The sequence below is a fragment of the Mustela nivalis genome (genome assembly GCF_964662115.1).
Source record: "Mustela nivalis genome assembly, chromosome: 7".
In the NCBI taxonomy this organism is placed as follows: domain Eukaryota; kingdom Metazoa; phylum Chordata; class Mammalia; order Carnivora; family Mustelidae; genus Mustela; species Mustela nivalis.
In genome coordinates, this window is record NC_139026.1 from 82,346,658 (window position 1) to 82,356,928 (window position 10,271).

Sequence of the window (10,271 nt, forward strand, 5' to 3'; positions counted from 1 at the left end):
AATGCAGAATAAATAAAAATATACTTTTTCCCCTAAGCTCAGGCTCAGACTGTGAATTATTTTTTTATTCTCCACTAGCATAACATTTATTTATATCAGCTATATTAATGCAAGCATAAGAACTTTATTCTTTGGAGAGCTTAATTTCATGAACTAAATTTAGAGCCACTCAGTTTATCTCATGAGTGATGGTGCTATTTTGAAAAACAGGGATGCAAGGAGACTTGATGTCCAGTTTTGGCTTATCTTACTTGAAAATGTGTACTTAGTGATAAGAACAGGTGGATGCTTGCTCTTGCTTAGTAGCCTGAAAATATAAGGACAAAGGTTTCTCTTTTCAGGGATGCCTCTCTGGTGAGTGTGTAGGATCTTATGTGTACATTCACAGTGTTACTGGAGAAAAAAAAAAAGGACATGGTGATTTTTTTCCTACAAACACTCTAAAACTTGAAGATAAAACTCTATAAATAGATTTTCGTGCCTATCCATGTATGTATGATTGGTTTTAAGTGTTTGAGTGAAGTGAATTTCCTTTGGGGGATAAAAAGTACATAAAAGTAAGTGCTGACATATTCTTTCATTTTGTTAACTGGAAAATAAACTGAACTTTTTTACATAATTTTTTTTAAAGATTTTATTTATTTATGTGACACAGAGAGAGAGAGAACAAGCAGAGGGAGAGGGAGAAGCAGGCTTCCTTCTGAGCAGGGAGCCCCATGTAGGTTTGCTTCCAGGACCCTGCAGTCACCGCCTGAGCCAAAGGCATATGCTTAACTGACTGAGCCACCTAGGCGCCCCTAAAATGAACTTTTAAAAAAAGATTTAATTCATTTATTTGAGAGCGAGTGAGAGTTCCCAAATAGGGTGAAAGCAGAGGGAAAAGCAGGCTTCCCTGATGAGTCCCAATGTGGGGCTTAATGTGGGGCTCTGGGATCTCGACCTGAGCAGAAGGCAGATACTCAGCCAACTGAGCCATCTAGGTGTCCAATAAAAAGAACTTTGAAACAAATGTTTGTGTTCTTAATTTACAAGTGATCTGTACTTCTACCCTTTCACCCACCTGCTGTGGCCTTCTCGTACTTTTTAATTTTTAGCTGCTTACCTAAATCTTAACATTTTAATATCACTCTTATGGTCTCAGTTCAGATTTTGACATCTTTTTTAATGGAGCGAGAACTAGAGAATAGAAAAGGCTTGTGTGTGTATAATATTTTACAGGAGCCGCATACCTTCATAGCATCTCTCCACCTATTACTTACTTACTTCCATCACTTTCTTTTTCCTTCCTTGTCATTTGTGCTCTCAACTGGAAATAGCTCTTAGCATCACATCATTCTAGCAAAGCTGACGGGGTTTCCATAGTTCTCTGTGATGTGCTGCATAAATTAAGAACACAGGGTTAACATGAACCCGAAGACCTGGAATTGTAGGGAGATAAACAACATGAGGTCACAGTGTACTGATTAAGTCATTAACTACATGGGGTAGGAGGGGTTATTGAACCCTCGCTTGATTTTTCACCTAATAACTCACTTTCTGTGGAATAGTGTAGACACAGTCTGTGCCAAGCTTTTACTTGCTTTCTTGTTCCTTAGTCTTGCTAAAGGAAAAAAATAAATGTAGGGCACCTCTGCCTGCCTCTGAGTCTATGTATTGCAGGTTTTTCTGATTTTCAATTCTAAAGGTTGATTGGTGGTAGGCTCCACCGTAAGATGAACTTCCCTATCTTGTTTCTCAGAATAGTATTGCATTTCCCCTTATGATATTTCAGAAGGGGTGTCTGACCCAACGGCATTGATTTTCTCAATTATCATAGTCATGACTGGCTGGTTAAGTTGAAATATGCATCATTACAGCACGTATATATCATTATAGCACTTAACTCTGTAGGCTGATGCTGAATTCTGAAAAGAGTTGTAAAGCCATCCTCATCATTTTGTGGTCCTTTTCTCTACGGAAAAGATCTAAGCTTAGATTTCCCAGATAAATACAGTTGAATAAATACGGTAAAATAAAATTAGAAGAAGAAGGGGAAAAAAAGAAAAAGAAAAAGAAAACCTATGATTATCCACTGTGTAATTTTCAGATGTTCTAGCTCTGTAGTTCTCACCAGCATGTAATTAAAGGTGTATTTTCCAAATGGAATCAAGGCAGTGCTGTAGAAAAATATGAAGCAAACCTTCTTTATTCTGCAGACATGCGATTTCATACATCTCGCCCACTGTATTGTCCCCATCATCAAAAGGGAGCAGGAGGAAGAGCCCTGCTCACTCCAAAATATAAGACAATTTTGTCTGGAACACGGAGACAAATAAATGAGTTAAATCTTCACCAAACTTGTCTCTCTATAAAAAGTACAAAGACACAAAATGAATAAAATTTGCATTCATTACCACTTGATATAAATTATTTAGAACCATAAAATTTTAGAGATTAAATAGAATTATTTTTGTGTGTGTCCAATACTGTTATTTTTCATATGAAGAAATCTTGTACCTTAGTAAAACGACACAGGTACAGGCAGTGAAACTTAGGTGCCCAAAGAGAAGCCATGAAATCTTGAATATCAGTTTTATACCCACAGATGCCTGGAGCTCCTGAAGTTTATAAAAATGCATTGGGGCCCTAAAGGTTTAGAGATTAGTGAACTCATCAAAGATGATACAGATGGCCAGTGGCAGAGCTGACTAAAACCAACCTTTCCTGATTCCTGTTTTCATTCTTTTTTTAATACTTCAAATGAGATTATTTTCAAGGCTCCAGAATTATTAAATAATTGTGTCTCTTTGGGGAAGTAGAGGGATTTGGACCCCTTCTAGAAAGATATATTTTTACAGTATTTTATTGTATTCTGCACATTTCTAGAGTGTCCGCCATGAGGGCATAGAATACCCATTGGGTGAGCTAGCTGTGGGTGTGGCCATGTGGATGTGGGCCCATGATCTTGATTATCTTTTCTCATAGGAAGGAACAACTATAAAGAAGTCAAAGGTGATGGACCTCAGTACATTTTTATAAACTTCAGGAGATCTAGCCCCTTCTGGGTATGAAACTGATACTCAAGATTTCAGACTTCTCTGTCAGCACCCAACATTCAGTCCTTGTGCTTACATGTATTTACTAAGGCATAAATGTGAGTCTGCTTCTATGAAATACCAGTTTCAGGAAAATACTTAGCTCTTGTGTGAGCCCAGATAACCACCCAACACCTGGACCAAAATAAGATTTTTCCTTCCTTCCTTCCTTCCTTCCTTCCTTCCTTCCCACCCCCCCTTCCCACCCCCCCTCCCCACCCCCCCATTCCTCCTTCTCTCCCTCCCCTCCTTCCAATTTTACTATTAAGTAATCTCTGTACCCAATGTGGGGCTCAAACTCACAACCCTGAGATCAAGAGTCACCTGGTCTACTGACTGAGCCAGCCAGGTGCCTCAAGATTTTTCTTTTCTTACCGTTAAATCTTGCCAAATAATGCTCAGGAAATAATAAAACCTTTTGTTTTGCAGATTCAAATAAATTCATGATCAGTGCTTTTTTGGTAATGATGTGCTGTAACATGGGTCAGTTATGTGACAAAATTAATGTTAATAATTTTATAAGTGGCTATAGCTTAGTATTTATGACATTCTTATTGGTCCAAGAAGCACTTTATCTTTTTCCATTATGTTTCACAAATATTTTAGGAAAAACATATTTGCTATCATTATAGTTTGGAATTAAGGAAATCTTTTTTTAAAAGATTTTATTTACTTATTTGACACATAGAGAGAGAAAGAGTGCACTCATGCAAGCAGGGAGAGCAGCAGAGGGAGAAGGAGAAGCAGATTCCCCTCTGAGCAAGGAACCTGACAAGGGGATCAATCCCAGGACCCTGGGGTCATTCACCTGAGCTGAAGGCAGACGTTTGACTGACTGAGCCACCAAGGCACTCCCGAAGAAATCGTCTTTAAATTCTCTGGATGTAGCTCACTTAAAGGTGATATACCTATTTTGGAACAAGGCATTTATACACAAAGAAACCTGTGGATGTACAGAGCAGAACACAAATTAATATAAAGTAAGTCACAAGTGAAATGCCATTAAAACAAGCACTATTTGTGATGGTAAAAGTTATTTTCATAGTGATCGTGTTATATCACCTGTTACACTTGTAAGTTTGTCCGTCTCTAGAGACCACTAGTCTCTAGGTAAAACTAGTGGTTCCATATTCTGTGTTCTCAAAGGGTGCTTATTCATTAGTGTCTATACTGTAGTATGACGACAGTATGTACCTGTCTTGTCTTTTTCTCCACAGGATGAGCAGGGATGATATTCTCCTACTTGTTCCCATGGTGGACGGCAAATGATTGTTGAAAGGATGAATTAAATATTGCTTGGAGTAAGTGCCAATTCATTGAAATTTGAAAATATATATTTTTTTCTTTATAGAGAATTCTGCTTAATAGCAGTAATTCTAACAATATCAGAACTATTGTATAAACTGAATCCACATAATATGTTTACAAGATCCTGAGTAAAAGTTATGGACCCAGAAGGTGTGATGATATTTTTCTATTAAAATTGTGGTGAAGTGTAGGAATTTTATTGTAAAAATGTGAGGCCTTGAAGTGCCTGAGTGGCTTAGTCAGTTAAGTGTCAGCCTTGGGCTCAGACTTGGATCTCAGAGTCCTGGGATCCAGCCCCACATCCTGCTCCTTGCTCAGCAAGGAGCCTGCTTCTCCCTCTCCCTCTGCCTGCTGCTCTCCCTGCTTGTGTTCTCTCTCTCTCTGTCAAATAAATAAATAAAATATGTTTTTAAAAATGCGAGGCCTCGGGTGCCTGGGTGATTCAGTGGGTTAAAGCCTCTGCCTTCAGCTCAGGTCATGATCCCAGCACCCTGGGATCGAATCCCAAATCAGGCTCTCTGCTCAGCAGGGGGTCTGCTTCCCTTCCTCACTGTCTGCCTGCCTCTCTGCCTACTTCCTACTTATGATCTCTGTCTGTCAAATAAATAAAATCTTTTTTTTTAAATTTTATTTATTTATCGGGGCGGGGGGAGAGTGAGCACAGGCAGACAGAATGGCAGGCAGAGGCAGAGGGAGAAGCAGGCTCCCTGTCGAGCAAGGAGCCCGATGCGGGACTCGATCCCAGAACACTGGGATCATGACCTGAGCCGAAGGCAGCTGTTTAACCAACTGAGCCAGCCAGGCGTCCCAAATAAATAAAATCTTAAAAAAAAAAAAAAAAAAGTGAGGCCTTTCACTAGACCTCTACTTTCACTAGAATGAAACTTAAAGTTCTATTAAGAAGGAAACAGATGTGCCTGGATATATCAGGTGTGATCTTTCCACTATTTCATTTAACCCTCACTGTGGCTATGTACCATCAGCCAAACATTTCAGACAAGGTTATCTGCCTCAGAGCGCATAGCAAGGCAGGATTCATACCCAGGCATGTCTAACTCCAAAATGTCTACCCTCTTTCCAGGACACTACACATCTACTCAAGGTGAAAGAGAAGATGATCAAGAAAAGGATAACCACATTCTTTTAGGTAGGGCTGAAAACCATATTGCACAAAATTATGTGGGTTAAAAATTTTTTTTGCATGCTGAGAGTGAATTAATTGGAGTACCTTCCAAATCAGTCTAGGTGCTAGTTTCAGTTGTTTTCCAATTACTGCAGATAAGAAACATTTTGCACCAGCTTTGCATTTTTAAGTGACAAATTACTTACATTCCAATATACATTCTCAGAGCACTAAAACACTAATAAATAGATGTGAATGTCTAACATTGATTTTTAAAAAATAGTGATCAACCCATTAGCTAAGGTTTGCAGATATAAGGGAAACCGAAGCAGTATGAGGAAGTTCGTTATTACAGGGAGGGGCTCGCTGCTCAAATTCCTCTCCTCAGGTAAACCCATGGAATTCACATTTAGAATCCTGCCCTCCACAGACCTAGGGAAGCATTCTGGTCAAACAAGCCTGTGCGGCTCCCTCCCAAAAAAGGTGATTTCACTGAGGTGAGGAGCTTGCTGGAGCTCATTTTGGGGACTCTGGTGTCCAGTGGAGATGTGGCTGGGGAAGACACTAGCCCTGTAGAGAGAATGCAACAGGATGGGGATCTGTGCCTGAGAGGCACCTTGGCAGGGGGGAGTGCTGCTCCAGGCTGCACCCATTCTCTGCATGTGCCCTGAGACATGGGCAACCCTGTCTCCAAGAAATGGGCTCTGGAACCGCAGGATAAATCCAGCCAACAAAGTGGGGCCTGTCTCACACAGTTTCCCCAAACTATGTGCCATGCTGAGGAGGACTTTGGGATTAATAAGAAAACCACAGACCCACGAGAGAGTCACTTATGCCAGGCTGAGCTACCGCACTGGGTCTTAATATTAACCCAATTGCAGTTTTCAACCTCCTTCAGAAATGTGGTCTTGGGTGGTCAGTCAGGAATTTTCTGGTCAGCACCAATGGGGTAATCTGTCACATGTTCCCTCTCAATACCCTCCCCCAAAGGAAGAGGAGGTTATCCACCAAGGAAGACCTCCCTGTCCTACCCAGTAAGAAAAGATGACTATGCCTGGAACTATCCTTTTCTTTTGTTAAGAATTTCCTTGCTAAAAAGAGAGAGAGAGAGAGAAAGAAAGAATTTCCTTGCTTCACCTTCCTTCCTGTAAAAACCTTCCATTTTGTCTAACTCCTCAGAACTCCCTTCCACTTGCTAGGTGGGGTGCTACCTAATTCGCTAGGTGGGGTGCTACCTAATTCATGAATGGCTTAATAAAGCCAATTGGATCTTCAGATTTACTCAGCCAGATTTTTGTTCTTTAACAGGATCTGTGACAAGAGAGGCTGGTGTGGAAACTGGGATGCAGGGAGGACATGAGGGAAGCTGAGACGATGAAGCCCTCTGGTAGTGCGCGTCACTCAAATGCTTTCAGAGGCCATGGCGCAGTGGATAACCTAGAGATCTGCAAAGGGCCTAATTGGAGCAGCCATTTTGCCATTCAAGAATGTAGGCCCAGCAAGGCCAGGTCTTCAAATTTTCATGAGAAGTTACACATTAAAATTGTTTTAAATCTGAAATGTACTGGTTTTAAAATATTTACAGCTAAATTAAAATTTTTCAGTCTTGACAGAGTCTAAGAAAGTAATCCACAGGCCAAACTGCCCCCATCCTTCCTCCTCCCATTTGCAGGGTGTAGGACAGCTATTTGGGACTCTGGAGGGAAAGGGCTACCTCATTTCCTCTCAGAGATACCAATTTCATTGGCCTGAGATGGGCCCCAAGCATTAGATTACCTTCCTGTGAAGTCTAGCTTGAACTCTACTGGGTGAGTGAGATGAAGTGATTAGATACGAGGTACCCCTGGGCCATAGGTTTCCCTGGCTGCCTCTTCTACATTCTCCTTACACAAGGTTATCTGTAGAGTCATAACAGCAAAAATTCCCTCTACCTGCATTTCTCCAACTTAAATGTGTGTAAGAATCACTCAGGAGCTTATTAATAACCTGGAGGTTACTAAACCCCACTGAGGGAGATTCTGATTCAGTAAATGGATTCTGAGATTTGCTCTTAACACCCACCTTAGTTTACTGTAACACAGATGGTCTGGAGACCACACTTTGGAAACACTGACTCATCATGGATGCTGTGACTGGCACATCTGTTATTTCAGCTCTAGCTTCTTGCCTAAATTCTAGATCTGTGGTTATAACTACCTACTGAAGGGAAAGCTCTACCATCTTTACCTGGATATCCCAAACTTATCATTGTCTGAATCCAAAGTGTTGTTTTCCTTCAAAGCCTGCACACAGACTTCTATTTTTTTATTTCACTGGAACACATCATTGTCCATTTAATTGCCCAAGCCAGAAATCTGCGTTTGCAGCTATAGTGGGTGGGGACTAGCTTGGAGAATGTAGCAGGTACGAGCACGCCTTACCAAGTAGCTGCCTTTCTAGCCAAGTCTTCCCAGGTTTGTCTAGTTATTTTACCTTAGCTTTCTAAGTGGAATCCGGTTCTTCTGGGACAAACCAGTAATAACAGCAGCCTTATTTACTGAGGTTGACTGTATGTCAGGCACTCTTCTAAGCATTTCATATGCTTTAATTCAATTTTTCGTGCTGCCCTTGAATTCCCTGTTGTGTTTTGGCAGGTCAGTAGCCCCTAAACCTAGATCTCTCCCCTGTATTTCCATTTGCCACGGGGCCTCTGCTCTAATCAGAATCGATCATGCTGTCTTCCAGCAATGAAACCACCCATCCCACTGCAGACCCCAGGGTCCAAGACCCCTGCTATTGTTTTCTGCTCATGATTCCAGGGATATTGATGGTTGCCAGATTTGGATCACATACAATATGTCTCCTTAGCTATGGTAGATAAGGTTGTTGCCTACCCTCAAACAATAGGGTGCTTCTGTCAGAAGGGCACTTGGCGATTGTCTAGTCCAATTTCCTTGCTTTATAGACTTGGAAACTGAGGCCTAGAACCATGAAGTCATTGGTTAAAGGTAAGGGAAGACTGGGAGTTAGAGCTGGGGATCAAACCTGAGTGTTTTGTGTTCAAGTTTAATGCTGGAATGCAAGCCCCATACTAGTGGAGTGACATGATCCTGGCATTTTGGTCCGTGTATTTCCTGTATGTGCCTGCACCTACAATAGTGCCGAGGGCGCAGTAACTGTGAATAGCTATACACAGATGCATCAGTCTGGGGCTGGTTGGCAATGCAATGACCAGAATACCCTTTGGCATAAAGAACTGTGGTCATATTATAGGACGATAATGTTGAATGCAATACATATACTATTTAAAACCTCTACCGGAAATACAGTGGAGGCAATAGATGAAGGGTTGTGACAGTGAGACCTAACTTCATTATTCTGCCCAAATGTACCATGAAAGAAGCTCACCTTGGCCACTCCTTCTAAAAATTTGACCCCTTTTTTTTTTTGATGCAGTAATTCTACTTACTTTTCTTAAACCTCTCACCATCTCAAATTCTATCATTATGCATTCTGTGTTTACCATCTGTATACTCACTAGAATGATCTATGTGGGAGCAGGGGCTTTGTGTCTTTCATCACAGTAAGGCCAGTACTTGGAAGTGTCTGACCCAGAAGAGCTTCCTGAAAATGATGGTTTTGCCTTTTGGAATAGAAGCTTTAATAACAGGCAACACCCTGGGATTCAGAGCCCGATGAACTCCCACAAAAGAAAACAAGATAAGCACCCAGGGCAAGGCTGGAGTCTGGATATGAGAGGTTTGGATAATACCATTCGAGGGATAGTTACCAATAATATTCTTTATTGTTAAGTAAATGACTTCTCCACTGTATTTTGACCCCATATCGAAGGAATAACCCACTACCATAAATAAAATTATAACATTTAGACAGGGGATACTTTCTTATTTATGAATATAAATGGAGTAGATTGAACCGTATCCCCCCAAAAAATTCATGTCCACCCAGAACTTCAGAATTTGATTTCATCTGGAAATAGGGTCTTTGTATATACAACTAGGTAAGGGTCTTGGGATGAAATAATCCTGGATATGGGGTGCGTCTTAACTCCGATGACTGGTGTCTTTGTAAGAGAAGGGAGACGGAAGTTTGGACACACAGAGACATGGAAGAGAAGATGATGTGAAGGTGGAGGAAGAAATTGGAGTGAGGCATCTTTTTTTTTTTTTTTTTAAGGTTTTATTTATTTATTCGACAGACAGAGATCACACAAGTAAGCAGAGAGGCAGGGAGAGAGAAAGGAGGAAGCAGGCTCCTCGCTGAGCAGAGAGCCCAATTCAGGGCTCCATCCCAGGACCCTGGGATCATGACCTGAGCCGAAGGCAGAGGCTTTAACCCACTGAGCCACCCAGGCACCCCCAGCAGTCACATTCTTGTGAATGAAATCATCACTAGTTTCAAACCATCACTCCTCCCTGGGAGTGAGGCACTGGTCAGTTTTTAGGGTCTCTGTGTAAGAATGGGTTGTGGGACAGAGGAGAAAACAAGAAGGAACTGAAGGGAGTGGGCAGTGAAACAGTTGCCCCTCTCTATCCTCCCGAGGAGGGGCTCTTTGAAGGGCTTATATTTATGCAGACTCCTTACAACTGTGTGTGAATCAGGGGTGATCTTGGCCACCAAGCAGGTGATGGCTCGACTTTTGCCATGACTGCTAACTCACCCTCTCTTTGCCTGACTTCTTTGCTTTAGAAACTGGATAGAAAAAGCTCTCAGTCCAGCCACTTACAGGATAAAGGGAAGGCTAGGCAACTTGGTCCTTTGGTGAA

The 10,271-nt window shown here is 41.4% G+C and overlaps 1 long non-coding RNA gene across 1 annotated transcript; it reads left to right on the top strand.

The window, feature by feature from the left end:
- The first annotated feature begins 4,291 nt into the window (after nucleotides 1–4,291).
- Nucleotides 4,292–7,065, top strand: LOC309870135. Its single transcript, XR_014314503.1, has 3 exons — nucleotides 4,292–4,375; nucleotides 5,464–5,529; nucleotides 6,814–7,065. It is a non-coding gene; the product is annotated as an uncharacterized lncRNA (long non-coding RNA).
- The last annotated feature ends 3,206 nt before the right edge of the window (nucleotides 7,066–10,271 follow it).